We start from the raw sequence: 15,541 nt of genomic DNA, 5'->3' as shown, positions 1-15,541 counted from the left end.
ACGGTTGTTGGCGTCAAGCCCACGTGTGCCGACTGTCGCCGAAAAGTCTTGAACATTTCAAAATCCAGCGGTGACCAGAAAAAAGGTACGTCTCTTTGGACGACTGAGGAGACCATACAGGCGACACCCCAGCGACCATGTGGCAACAACATAGTCGCCTAAAAAATCGCTTAAGTGGGACAGGGGGCCATGACTCCAGCATTTTATGTCTATCCACCATTCGGATGCCGGTTTTCTAAACCTAAACTCAGGAAGGGGGCCTCTTCTGTGCTGCATGGTGTATATCTTATTATTATTATTATCATCATATATATAGATTCAGATTCAGATTCAACTTTAATTGTCATTGTCAGTGTACATTACAGAGCCAACGAAATGCAGTTAGCATCTCCCTGGAAGTGCGACATAGAATATGATTTCAATAATATATATATATATATATATATAACACTGCACAGATCAGGCCCAATTCCAGAGCATATATATAGACATAAAAAGCTGGTGTAACTCAGCGGGTCAGACAGCATCTTTGGAGAGAAGGAATGGGTGACGTTTCGGGTCGAGACCCTTCTTTAGACCTATATACTGTATACATAATAATACATATGTGTGTCTACGTTCCATCATTGCTTCCTTTAATATTTGCACCTTTATCTTTTCCCACGTGCTTGGCTACGTTGAGGTGAGAATGATGCCTGCAATTATATTGCTGGGTCAAAGACGCCATCTGACTGTGACCTGTAGTAACTGTGTCTAACACGGCGGCTTCCTTCACGGACTACAATCCCCAACAACCTTCGCCCGGGCCCGCTGTCAGTGGCGAGTGCAGGTGGTGATCAGCTGGAGGGGGTGAAATCTGCGCCAGTTTCACTAGAAATCCACTGTGCCCGGCGGGTTAGTTTCCGAGTTGAAACCCCGGGCGTTTAGTGTGCGGCGCGCTAGGAGCTTCTGACTTCAGTGGGTAAGTGAGTGATCGCTGAATGGTTACAATTCATGAAGTGTCCCCCGAACAGAAACGGATACACTGCAAGCGGCCACATTTGTAGCGACGCCGTTACCATATTGCCAGTGCGAGTAGCATTGATGTTTACACCACTTTACTTCTGCCCTACACTGTTTCGCAACATTCAGCTAAAGTTATAAATTAGATACAACTCTCGGGGAGGGAGACCGATTGTAGAAACGATGGGAATCTTTGGCAATAGCGGTGGTAAAGAGTTCCCAAACAATCACAAAAGGGAGTTGGAGCCGCAGATCGAGGAACGACTCCTCTTGTTGTTTCATCTGCTGCTGTGTACAGATCTGAAATTTGCAAAGGCGACTATTTATATTCCACAAGATGGCTCGCATCATGCAGACTATTAAAGGCAGCGACCTCTAGAGATTGTGTGGGAAGGAGCTGCAGATGCTAGTTTACACCGAAGAGAGACGCAAAAAGCTGGAGTAACTCTGCGGGACAGGCAGGCAGCATCTCTGGAGAGAAGGAATGGGTGACAGTTCGGGGCGAGACCCGTTTCGGGTTTGAAGAAGGGTCTCGACCCGAAATGTCACCCATTCCTTCTCTCCAGAGATGCTGCCTGCCCGTCCTGCAGAGTTACTCCAGCAATTTGCGTCTCTCTTCGACCTCTAGAGATTGTTACACGAAGCAGGCAATCTTTGATAGAAGTCAAGGGCAGGCAACTAGCAGAATCTGTCAGTGGGTGCATTCCTCCACGCCCGCTCCGCTTCACAAGATTCACAAAGTGTATTGTCATTATAGTTGCGGCTGCAGCGACGTATTTTAAGTTTAGGCCCGATCCCTCCTGTCGGAAGTTACGAGACGCCCAGTTATGTTGTAGACTGCGCGGATAATGAGATCAAGATCCTGCTTCAGGCAGCAGCGTTCACCATTTGAGAAATCTTCAACGCTGTTCAGACACTTCTAAAAGCTGGGGAAAGAGCAACATCACATTTGCACACACATGGCCCCCACACAAAGGACAGATAGTTCGATTTATTTCAGAAAAACAAATGTTTTGGGGGAAAATGTATGCATTGTTTGACTCATACCTGAAAACTGGGAATGTTTTAGACCAGGATATCTCTTTCCAAATGTTTTTTATTTCACACACTGCCTGCAGATCAAGTGGTATCTGTGGTTGCAGATAAGTTCATTATTATCTGATTGCCAGGATGGTAAGCAGTGAACTAGATGGGGAGTTCTGGTAAAACACTGCAATCTACATTCCTATAATTTGATTTTCGAGCAATTTGTTAAATATTGACCTGGACAATGATGAGAGCTCTCCGCACATGAAATCATTACATCGTTTAAAGACCATGCTAAAATAATTATGCTTGCTGTTTCCATTTTAACCTGGACAAAGGAGTAACGACAAGGACAAGACTGATATCAGGTCTTCTTTACCGAATCTGTCAAATGGTTGCAGATTTGAGACGTTGATTGTTCTTCCACAGCTGTTGCCTGGGTTTTTCCAGCTTTTTCTGTTTGAATTACTGCGATCAGATGGCTCATCTTCATGGGATGGACTTCACCGTGTGAGATGTGTTGGGATGCTGGTTTAAACTGAAGACAGACACATAATATCTCAGCGGGACAGGCAGCATCTCTAGAGATAAGGAATAGGTGACGTTTCAGGCCGTTGGTGGTTCAGGTCGATGATGTTTCATCAGTTATTGATTTGAAACAGTGACTGTTTCTCTCTCTCTTGCCAGAAGTGGCCTGACCTTGAGTTTTAACATTGGTGTTAACATTGCTGTAAGTCTGCACCATAGGATTTGGTTTTGCCTGTTGCTCTCCATTGATTCTGGCTTGTAGATGTTTGTCGTTTGGGGCTCCAAGTGCTGCCTGTTCTCATATCATCCACACATGGTTGCAAGCAGCGTCACATAGCTTCCTCGTATCCCTTTCCAACACAAGGAGGCCTTATCAAGGCTAGCTCTAGGACCAACCACATCAGTCCCATTCCCCATTGAAAGTTACCACTGCATAGGTTCCCTGCAGCCTGTTTGTTCTCTTTCTGTGCCCATCCACTTTGTCCTGATCTACCTGCTATTCACTGTAGGTTATTTATGGTAGGCAGCAAACCTGGATCTCGTGGGAAACCAGGGCATCCTCCCAAAGCCCACATGGTCACTGGGAAATGTGTAATATCCACACAGTCAGCACCAGTCAGGATCAAACCTGGGCCATTGGAGCAGTGTGGCAGTAACACCATCTTTGCTATTTAGAATTTGGGGCAAGTAAACTGGATAATAATGTAGAAAAATGCTGTCGAATGCTAACAAGAAATATGTACAACTGTTTAAAATTTTCAGGAAAATATAGCATGCTAAAGGAAAGAATGAATTCAATCTTAGTGAAACATCAGGGATTAATAAAGAATTGGAAACAAAACAGAGATTAATAAAACACTGCATAGACCTAGCATTTAGACAGCAGGGGTAAAACAAGGAGGCGTACAAAACCATTCTATATCAAGCCATTTTATGAATTCATATGATTAATGAATACTGAACAAAATAGAGCGTTCCACAAGCACATTAAAATTAAGACTCAAGCTGGGAATTGGACAACTGAAAGATGGGCAATAAAATATCACAAACATTGATAAAGAAATGGCAGAAATACTTAATAATTCCTCCCGTTACCAGGGAGATGTTTAATTGGACACTGAACTGAAGGCGGAATTTAAATGAACATATAAAACATTTAACACAAAATGCAGATAAATATTTAATGAACTGGTCTAACATGAAGGAGAATATGAGTCTAATCCAGAAGAAGTTACAGCCATTCAGTTGAAAAAGAAGAAGTCGGCCCAGTCATCCCTGTACATCAGGATCACTTCATTCCAAAAAGGAAGAAAGATTCTAATGGGAGTTAAAGGCAACCATGGCTGACAAGAGAAGTTAGGGATAGAATAAAACTAAAATAAAAGATATATAACACAGCAAAGAGTAGCCGGGGAGGTCAGTCTACCCCATGACAGAAGGGGGAGAAGTTGTACAGTTTAATAGCCACAGGGAAAAGGGATCTCCTGTGGCATTCTGTGCTGTAGCTTGGTGGAACCAGTCTGTTGCTGAAGGTGCTCCTCAGGTTGATATTCTGGTTTCCTTCCTTTTTACCCACCTTTATTCTATTCCATTACATTTGAATCTCACCACATTATCATTGCTTTTGTTTAATTGTTTCACCACTAATCTCTCTTTTGGCAGCACTGAGTTAATTTAAAAAAAAACTGCATTTGTGTAGCACCCTCCTTGGACTGCTGAGGAAGTAGAATCATTATGTGCTTTCTTGGCTGTCACCAGTCTGGTTGGTCCACCACAGGCTGTAGGTAATATTTATGCCCAGGGCCGGATTAAAACCCATAGAGGCCCTAAGCACTTGAAAGATTTTGGTGCCCCCATATATATGTAATTTAAAATATAAACAATTTTTTTTTATATTTCAAAATGAAACAAAACTAACAGTAAGATGGAAAATAATGTTTAGTTTTGTATACTTCCGATCATATAAACCACTTTGAATATTATTTTAGCAAGTTTAAAGTGATTTCTTTTGTGCCGTAAACCATTTACCATTTCTGTGGTACCCCCCCTTCCCTTGATGCCCTAAGCACGTGCTTATTTTGCTTAATGGTTAATCCAGCCCTGTTCATGCCTAGGAATTTGAACCTCTCAACCATTTCTACTTCAGAACCATTGATGTACTCCACAACACTTCCTGAAGTCAATATCTAGCTCCTTCATCTTGCCAACATTGTGGGAGAGGGTGTTGTCCTGACACCATGTTACAAAGTTCTTTATCTCCTTTGTGTACCTGCACACTTGCACTTCAGTTCAGTTCAGAGATACCTGTCCAGGAGGTATATGGTTTAGTTTAGAGATACAACGTGGAAACGGGCCCTTCAGACCACTGAGTCCACGATGACCAGCAATCACCCATCCGCTAGTTCTATCCTACATACTAAGCACAATTTACAGAAGCCAATTAAAGGGCCTGTCCCACTTTCACGACCTAATTCACGACCTCTGCCGAGTTTGCCCTTGACTCATACTCGCAACATGGTCGTCACGAGATCGTGGAAGGTCGTAGGAGGTCGTAGCAGGCCGTGATGCTAGTCGTAGGTACTCGTGGCATCAAGTAGGTTGTGGTGTTTTTTCTAGCCTGATGAAAAATGTCCACGAGTAAAAAATTAGGTCGTGAATGAGGTGAAAGTGGGACAGGGCCTTAACACAAACCTTACACATCTTTGGAATGTGGAAGGAAACTGGGGCACCCAGAGAAAACCCATGTAGTCACAGGGAGAACGTGCAAACTCCATACAGGCAGCACCCATAGTCAGGATGAACGTGGGTTCTGTAAAGCAGCAACTCTACCACAATGCTCCCCCCTGTATTATATATGCTTCTTCCTATACACTAAATATTGGAGATAGAATGAGAAAACTGATGTCTTTGCCCCAGAACTGGGGACTTCAGTATTTTTGAGAAATATCTATTTATCTAAATATCCCGTCTCTTATCTGGAATGGGTCCATCTCACCAATGACAACTCAAAGTGGAGAAGGAGCATTTGGGACAGAATTGAGCAGCAGGAGCGTGGCAGAGTCACATATAAACTGTAGAAGGAGCGCACCACCTCCCAAAGAGCTGAGCTTCCTGCCCCTTCAAACATCACAAGTTCCACCAGTGTAAGGGTTTGTCTTTGCCGTGGCAGCCTCACCAATCTTCTCAGAGTCAAAGCAGGTCATCCTTGACACTGAAGATAGACACAAAATGCTGGAGTAACTCAGCGGAACAAGCAGCGTCTATGGAGAGAAGGAATGGGTGACCTTTCGTGTCGAGACCCTTCTTCAGACTGAGAGTCAAGGGAGGGGGAAACGTGTATGGAAGGGTACAAAACATTGGACCCTTGGGCGGCACTGTGGTGCAGCGGTAGAGTTGCTGCCTTACAGCGCTTGCACATGATAACCAGACCCGGCATTGATCCCGACTACGGGTGCTGTCTGTATGGAGTTTGTACATTCTCCCCGTGACCGCGCGGGTTTTCTCCGAGATCTTCACTTTCCTCCCACACTCCAAAGACGTACAGGTTTGTAGGTTAATTAGCTTGGTATAAATGTAAAATGTCCCTAGTGTATGTAAGATAGTATTCATGTGCAGGGATTGCTGGTCGGTGCGGACTCGATGGGCCAAAGGGTCTGTTTCTGCGCCATATCTCTAAACTAAACTAACTAAAAGTTGGGTCTACAGTTCCTTCCTGCAAATTTCATCCTTGATACTGAGGGACTGACTAGTTTATCACTAAAATGAAAGCTGTAAGGTTAAGAAAATCTAAGAGCTAGCTATTTGAATTGAAATCATACCCTTCCTCAGCAAGTAGGCAGCCGACAGTGTTGTTGTGTACACCAGGAGCTGAGAGAAAGTACAACAAGTACAGAGGATGTTTTTCACACTGGAAGAACGTTGTTTATGACGAAGGTTGAGATGAAAGGGAACATCGATTATGGCGTTGGCAAAACGCCATGGTTGTGGATGAGGAGAAGTTTTCACAACAGTACAATCTTATTAAACTGGAATGTGCTGCCTGAAAAAGTGCTAGCTTCAAAATGGAAGCAAATGTTACAGAGCTCTGCGGATAAAATAAGCAGTGTGGTGTAATGGAGGCAATGGGACAAATGGCCTCTAATACTGTACCATTCTATGGTCTGCCAGCAGAGTAATGAGTATTAATTGCTGCAATTGATCTGGACAACGTGCAGACAGTTGAGCCTCCATTTACACAGAGGTGACATTCTTGGAAAAACACTATGTAAATAGAAACTGTAAAATGATACAAGGGTCAAAGGGGAAAAAACCTGCTTTACTAGATGCATCAGTGTAACTTGGTGACCAAGCTGAACTGTTTAAAAACTCAATGAACATAAAGTAAAGGGACACAATTAACGCTGGTCTGGCTATCACGTAAGAGTCAGGAAGTCATGATTCAGCATTAAAGGGACTTTGTCCAAACCACATTTAGAATATTGCGTGCAGATCTGGTCACCCCATTACAGGAAGGATGTTCAGTTTAGCTTATTGTCACATGTAGCGAGGTACAGTGGCGGACTGGGTCTAAAAATATTGGTTGCCAGGAGACAAAGGGGGCCCACTTCATCAGGGGCCCACTTGATATAGGGGGCCCACTTCATCAGGGGCTCACGTGCCATCGGGCAAGCTGACACCCTGGCCAGCCCGCCACTGGCGAGGTACAGTAAAAAGCTTTTGTTGCGTGGTCTCCGGGAAGCAGAAAAGCAATACATGATTACAATCGATCAATTTACAGCACACAAAGATACATGATAAGGGATTGGAATATGGTTTAGTGCAAGGTAAAGCCAGCAAACCAGCATGTAGAGGCTTTGGAGAGGGTGCGGAGAAGGTTTACCAGAATGTTGCCAGAATGTCGTTTGGATTGGTAGGTATTAGCAAAAAGGAGAGTTTGGACAATCTGCGTTGTTTTTTCTGAACCCCAGAAGTTGAGGAAAGACCTCCATAAATTGAAGAAGTCAACACACTTTGGTGGGGTATTGGTGGCTGTGGAATGTGGCTGAGAATGAGAACACTGCTCAATGCCTTGGTTCAATTGCAAAACGTAATTTTTGGCATTACGTAATTGTAAACCAAATTCATTTCCTAAAATAAGTGACCGCTTCTGGGATGTTTCATGTTAGTCGGAAAATTTGGGAGGGCACATCATGACATGAGTGGGCCCATCCTGACCGAGCCTTATCTGGTGTTGCCTTACACTGATGTGAATTGTGAAGTTGGGGGGTGAGGGGAGTGGCTTTGTGGCTGGCTCATGTACTTCTTGGACACTGAGGAAGGCTGTGGCAAATTTTACTTTGGAGTCACGTGAGTGACTACGTGAAGAACCCCGCCAGGACGCATGCGTGTCATATCGCTACACGCATTGCGAAACGTCAGGCGGAGTGGAACCACGTTCCCCCGCAGCGGCAGTTTAAAAGCCGGAACCTGCAGGTAAGAGTTACTCTGCGGTCTTTTTTGTTCCCTATACCAACTTACAGGTCCACGCGGCCGGGCGGTAAGGCAAGACAGAAAACAAACAAAGGGATCGTGGACTCAGAGGAGTCCGACTTTGAGCAACCGCGAGCGGCCAGCGACCGTGAGCGCTGAAGCCGGATGGAGCGGTGTGTGGAGCATTTGGTCCAATGTGACAGGCTCCGGGAGATGGAGTCGGGTCACAGTGGGCTCTATGGCAAACCCACAGCAGTACCTCTTGAAGGGCTGCACAGTGCTTCTACCTCATCAGAGGGAGCACTGCGGGTCAGTTCTGGGCTGATTTGGAAGAGGGGTTCGCAGAAGAAAAGTCAAGTGTGCAGGGGGTGCAGGAACAAGAACACCTACTGGACATTGTGTCCAACTTCATACAGCCAGACCAGACTGGCCAAAACCTGGAGCAAAAGCTAGCTGCCAGTATAGACTATATGTCTCTCAACCAGCTAGAAGAACAGGCTGTACTGGACACCACATCAAGACACCTGGCACCGGGCAACTGCATATCCCTGAATGTTCCAGTAGTAAACACCTGTATATGGAAACATATTGGAATAGGAGTCAGAAGTATGGATGTCAAACTACAAAAAGTATTGAAACTCCTAACAGCCGGGATAACAGCATTTGCCCACACAGTGGATAACAAGGACATGACCCAGGACCAACAAGATGCACTGGCACTGCTTTGCAACACTCAATATGAGATAAATAACATCAGGAAGAGTGCCATCCAACCCACATTAAATCCAAAATTTGCGGGTCTGTGCAAACCTGGGAACATAAAACCACCGATACTAATATTTGGAGGCAACCTATCGAAGCAAGTCAAGGAGCTCGATGAGGAAGCAAAAACCCTGGGACTAATAAAAGGGACTCCATCAAAAACCCACTACAGCCACAGACAGCACCCCTACGCACCCACCAGTAGAGCAAGACCGACTGGTGAAAGCTCGAAGGCCTGGTACACAAAACATGAGTCTTTTTTAGGCCATGGCCCAGGCCGGCCTTCCTGGAAAATACGCGGATCTCCAACGTCAACCAAACCACAAATCCAGACACCAGCGCATCAATGTCAGCGAAGGACTTACAAAAACAAGTAAACCTGCCACTGGTAACTATGGAGGTAGGTGGGTCTGGTTCCCTACAAAATACAGGGAGCATGGAGGTTGAGGGGAGATTACATTCCTTTCTGAATGCATGGAGCATGTTAACAACCGATACTTACATTTTAAGCAGTATCCAGCGATATACAATAGAATTTATACCCAAGTACAGCCCTCCAGTTTAACATATACCGAACCGAATGTTCGTACTTTCTGGTAAAGAAAAATCAGAGGCGCAAGCTGAACTGGCGCGGCTTTACGCAAAAGTTGTAATTGAAAAAACCCAACACGAACCGCTAGAATTCGTGTCCAATATATTTACCAAAAACAAAAAAGATGGTGGTTGTCGCATCATCATAGATCTGACCAAATTGAATACATTTGTACAATATATTCATTTAAAAATGGAAACCTTTGTTACTGCTAAACAATTAATTTCCAAAGGTTAATTCATGGCCAGCATCGATTTAAAAGATGCTTACTATTCAGTGCCTATACGAGATGTTACTTAAAATTCAACTGGATGGGACAACACTGGCAGTATAAAGCACTACCAAATGGGTTATCATCAGCCCCCAGGCTGTTCACAAAAATTTTGAAACGAGCCCTAGCGTTTCTACGGAAACAAAAACACATGGTCATGGCATATCTAGATGACATACTTATTGTGGGCAAAACTTTGTAATTGGCCAAACAAACTGTATCAGCCACAAAACAATTATTTGAAAAACTGGGGTTTATTATCCATCCAATTAAATCTAAATTAACGCCCTCCACTACTATGGACTATTTGGGTTTCACCATTGACTCAGTTCACATGTCGGTGACTTTGCCTAAGGGAAAGGCTACAGATTTAATAGAGGCTTGCAATAACCTCATTGACATCAGCAAACCATCCATCAGATTGGTAGCAAAAGTAATTGGCAAAATGGTGGCTGCTTTTCCAGCCACACAATTTGGACCTTTACATTACCAAAACTTACAGAGAGCAAAAATACAAGCACTCAAAATTAATGCAGGTCACTTTGACAGACCTATGAAGCTACCAATCAAAGCTAAAATGGAACAAAAATGGTGGATAGATAACATCTGGCTTTGTTCCAATCCAATCATTGTCAGTAACCCTTCTATGGTACTACAAACTGATGCCAGTGCACTTGGGTGGGGTGCCACCAATTCCATCACCAGCTGTGGAGGTAGATGGACTGCTCAGGAGGCATCATTATTACTCACTCTGGGCATAAACTACCTGGAAATGCTGGGTGCATTCTATGGCCTAAAGTCATATTGTACTGGGTCATATCACCAGCATGTTAGACTACAGATAGACAATACCACCATGGTAGCATACATCAACCACATGGGTGGAAACAAATCGACATCTGGCTAATACAATTTGGCAATGGTGTATCCAGAGAGATATTTGGATATCAGCTATTTACCTACCAGGAAGACTAAATTTAGTGGGTCACGCAAATTTAATGAAAACACCGAATGGATGTTGAATAAAAAAGTATTTGCTGATATTATAGCATGGTATGGAACACCAGATATTGATCTATTCGCATCCAGACTTAATCACCAGTTGCCAAATTATGTTTCATGGGAACCAGACCCTGGGGCAGCGGCGCCAGATGCATTTTCGCTGCATTGGGGGAAATTCTTTATTTACACATTCCCTCCTTTCTGCCTCATCAGTCGGGGATTAAGTAAAATACAGCAAGACTCTGCGTCTGGTATTTTGGTAGTACCCGATTGGCCTACTCAACCATGGTCCCAGTGGTAAACTAGAACCATGTATCACCATCCCACATAGACCAGATTTATTGCTTCATCCCGTAACAAGGGATAGCCACCCATGCCATAACCATTTGAATTTATTAATTTGTAGAGTTTAAAAACACCACTACTACAACTGGGACTGACGGACCGAACAGTGAACATGATCTCGGCGGCCCAAAGACAGTCAACCGAAAAACAGTATCTGGTCTATATCAGGAAGTGGGAGATGTATTGTCACAAAAACAGCATCACCTACTGAGATATGAACATCCCACCCCGTCTGTTCTGGAATATCTGGCAGTCCTCCATTATGATGAGGGGCTCAGTTATAGTGCGCCAGAAGTGCCCTATCGACTTACCTATGGCAAGGAACAGAACGTCACTCTGTTGGGACTCACCCACTGGTAACAAAACTTATGAGGGGAATTTTTAATACCAATCCCCCAAGAACCAGGTCCTCCCAAATATGGGATGTAAGTATTGTCCTGAAGATGCTCAGGAATTGGTCTCCAGCAACAGCTCTGTCCCTACACAGAATGACATTAAAAACAGTCATGCTAATGGCTTTGGTCACGGCACAAAGGGTACAGTAATTACATAAATTAAGACTGGACAACATGACCTCTACATCTGAAAATATTACGTTTCATATTTTTGAATTAGTAAAGCAGAACAGACAGGGATCAGCAGGCCTCAATATAGAATTTAGGTCATACCCAACAGATGATCGTCTCTGTATAGTAAGACATTTGTCATTATACATGGAGAAAACAAAAATCATCAGAGGCAATGAGAAGGCACTTTTAGTCAGCCATAAGCAACCACACAAAAGAGTGACGGTCCAGACCATCTCAAGATGGCTGAAACAGGTGCTAACACAGGCTGGGGTGGATACTAATATTTTTAAATCTCATTCCACCAGGGCTGCAGCTACATCGGCAGCTATGCAGTTGGATGTACCAATGGACCAAATCCTCAAGGCAGCAGGATGGTCAGTGGAAAAAACATTCCAACTATTTTATCATATACCAGTCATGAAACCTGGAACGTTTGCAGAAACAATTTTAAGTTCTGTAATTTAATTTACCCCATAAATAGGGGTTATAATTTTGTGTTAATAAATTTTATGAATTTCAATGTCGAATTCATGTCTAAATTATGTTGACACAATTCCTCCTACAGTCATCAAGGCAGATGTGATGCATGGACTCGTTTCCACGGCATGAAATCCCAGAGCTTTAAAATCTTCACGTAGTCACTCACGTGACTCCGAAGTAAAATAATAAGATTAAACGAGAACTTACCAGTTTGAAGTTTGATTGTTATTTTATGAGGAGTAACGTTGAGGGATTACGTGCCCTCTGCTCCCACCCTTGATCATATACTCAACTGGTATATCTTCTCTAATCTTACTATGTTTAGTCATTACAGTTATCTGTGATTTCACACCGCTGCTTTGATGAATGACACGCATGCGTCCTGGCGAGGTTCTTCTTCACATAATCCCTCAGTTACTTCTCATAAAATAACGATCAAACTTCAAACTGGTAAGTTATCGTTTAATCTTACTATTGTGTGTGTATGATTCTTGGCAACAGTGGTGAGCTGCTGTTTTTATTGTCTATCAGGCTATTAAACGCTACAATAAGCTCTGAACTTCAATAGACTTTTATTATTATTATTATTGCACTACTATTGTTTGTTTTTTGAGTATATGTGTGTATGTATACGTATACGTATATATGTATGTGGATATATATATATATATATATATATATATATATATGTGTATGTGTATTTGTGGGTATGTGTACATATACACACTGAACTTTTTTTCTCTCTATCTCATTTATCATATTATTTACAGTGTACTATGTTTACATATTCTGTTGTGCTGCAGCAAGTAAGAATTTCATTGTTCTATCTGGGACATGACAATAAAACACTCTCTCTACTGGTCTCTTTCACATTGAGAAATGATTCTTTCCTAAAAGAAAACAACATGTCAAATACCTGCAGGATATCTGAGGCCTGCTGAATGATGCAGGCCTTCACGCAGTGTAAACCTGCCTCGTGTTAAAGGGGGATTGTGGTTAGTTGAAGACATCCATGTAGTTCCCTATGTATTGATTTTGTGCAGGAGAGCGGGATTTAGAGTTTTCACAGCCGATCTGTGCTCACTGCCTTTATCCAATGTATCCAATGTATCCACCAACCAAATTGTTGTAGTATATATGTATTCATAAACTATAAGAGTCCTAGAGTCATAGAGTGATGCAGTGTGGAAACAGGCCCTTCGGCCCAACTTGCCCACACTGGCCAACATGTCCCAGCTACTCTAGTCCCACCTGCCAGCGTTTGGTCCATATCCCGCCAAACCTGCCCAATCCATGTGCCTGTCCAACTGTTTCTTAAATGAGGGAGAAAGTTTGAGATCTTTATCATTCTTTTTTAAATAGGACTTCCTGATTTCATTTGATATTGCAATGCAATTATCCAGAATTCTTGGCACTTTAATTAAGACCATGAAAATCGCCAATGTTTTGCAGTTTGGATGAAAGGTCAGCAATCTGAAACGCTGACTGTTCCTCTGCCCACATCATGCTCAGACCCTCTCACATTTATCTGGCATTTCTTTGGTTTACTGTTTGAGGAACTTTGCAAAGCAGAACACAGTTGCCACAACTAGGACTGCATTTCAAAATGCTGAAATAAGCGGAGTGCTATCCTGAGATTTTGAAAGGCAAAGTATACATGCAAGTGGTTCTTTCATTTGTATATCAAATAAAATAAAATATAGTGAGGCAAGAGTGGGAGTAAGGCAGAGGATAAGAATAAAGTAGTCAATGTTCCGCTGAATCAGGAGAAAGTTCAGAATGTGGAAACAAAGAACTGAAGATGCTGGTTTATACCAAAGATAGAACAGTGGGTCAAGAAGCATCTCTGGAGAACAAGGTTGGGTGACGTTTCCAGTTACCCATCATTTTTCTCCAGAGATATTGCTTAATCCACTGAATTACTCCAGCACTTTATGTCTATTTCTGAGACAGTTTGGCAGAGTAGATACTAAAATGAAGAACCTTACATTAAGGGGCATAGTTTAAGAACAAATGGTCAGCCACGGAAGACTGAAGTGAAGAGACATTTCCTCTTATCGGAGGGTTGTCTATTCTTGGAATTTTGTGTCCTAGGACAATACAAGGTGATACTTAAGATTGATACACAAAGCTGGAGTAACTCAGCGGGTCAGGCAGCATCTCTGGAGAAAACGAATAGGTGACCTATCGGGTCGAGCCCCTTCTTCAGACCATCCAGAAACGTCACCTATTCCTTCTCTCCAGATATGCCGCTTATCCTGCTGAGTTACTCCAACATTTTGTCTATCTTCGGTGTAAACCAGCATCTGCGGTTCCTTCTTACACAAGGTGATGCTTATTGGAAAGTGAAATAGGTAGGGCATATAGTGTAAATGGTAGAGTGGTAAGGAATGTTGGTGAACAGGGAGACTTAGGAGGCTGTCCATCATTTCCTGAGATTGGCTAATCTGTAGAAAGAGTGGTGAAGAAGGGAGATGCATGCTTGCCTTCACATGTTGGGTCACAGAGCACAAGATTCGTGACAGTTGGAAGAGTGGGCTGAAAGATGGCAGATGGAGTTTAATGCTGATAAGTGTGAGGTGCTACATCTTGGCAGGACAAATCAAAATAGACGTACATGGTAAATGGTAGGGAATTGAAGAATGTGGTGAACAGAGGGATCTGGGAATAACTGTGCAAGTTCCCTGAAAGTGGAAACTCATGTAGATAGGGTGGTAAAGAAAGCTTTTGGTGTGCTGGCCTTTATAAATCAGAACATTGAGTATAGAAGTTGGGATGTAATGTTAAAATTGTACAAGGCATTGGTGAGGCCAATTCTGGAGTATGGTGTACAATTTTGGTCGCCTAATTATAGGAAGGATGTCAACAAAATAGAGAGAGTACAGAGGAGATTTACTAGAATGTTGCCTGGGTTTCAGCAACTAAGTTACAGAGAAAGGTTGAACAAGTTAGGGCTTTATTCTTTGGAGCGCAGAAGGTTAAGGGGGGACTTGATAGAGGTCTTTAAAATGATGAGAGGGATAGACAGAGTTGACGTGGAAAAGCTTTTCCCCCTGAGTGTAGGGAAGATTCAAACAAGGGGGCACGACTTGAGAATTAAGGGACTGAAGTTTAGAGGTAACTTGAGGGGGATCTTCTTTACTCAGAGAGTGGTAGCTGTGTGGAATGAGCTTCCAGTGAAGGTGGTGGAGGCAGGTTCATTTTTATCATTTAAAAATAAATTGGATAGTTATATAGATGGGAAGGGAATGGAGGGTTATGGTCTGAGCGCAGGTATATGGGACTAGGGGAGATTATGTGTTCGGCACGGACTAGAAGGGTCGTGATGGCCTGTTTCCGTGCTGTAATTGTTATATGGTTATATGGTTATTACATCAGGTTGCAACTTGGCAAAATAATGCTTTGGATGCACAGTGCGGATATGGGGGATATCACTATAGGGAGGGTATGACTGTGCTGCAAGAGCACAGACGGAATTCACCAGGATAGACACTA

At 43.1% G+C, this 15,541-nt stretch overlaps 1 protein-coding gene across 2 annotated transcripts in view; it reads left to right on the top strand.

The window, feature by feature from the left end:
* Positions 1-496: 496 nt before the first annotated feature.
* tfeb (transcription factor EB) overlaps positions 497-15,541 on the top strand; it is a 119,241-nt gene continuing 104,196 nt past the window's right edge. Inside the window, exon 1 of one of the 2 annotated variants that reach the window (XM_055654375.1) lies at positions 497-961. The gene's annotated coding sequence lies outside the window, so the exon portion shown is untranslated. The remainder of the gene's footprint in view (positions 962-15,541) is intronic. The other variant, XM_055654373.1, reaches the window with a different exon arrangement.

Source organism: Leucoraja erinacea, chromosome 24 (genome assembly GCF_028641065.1).
Source record: "Leucoraja erinacea ecotype New England chromosome 24, Leri_hhj_1, whole genome shotgun sequence".
Classification (NCBI taxonomy): Eukaryota; Metazoa; Chordata; class Chondrichthyes; order Rajiformes; family Rajidae; genus Leucoraja; species Leucoraja erinaceus.
This window is presented reverse-complemented; position numbering and strand designations above follow the sequence as displayed.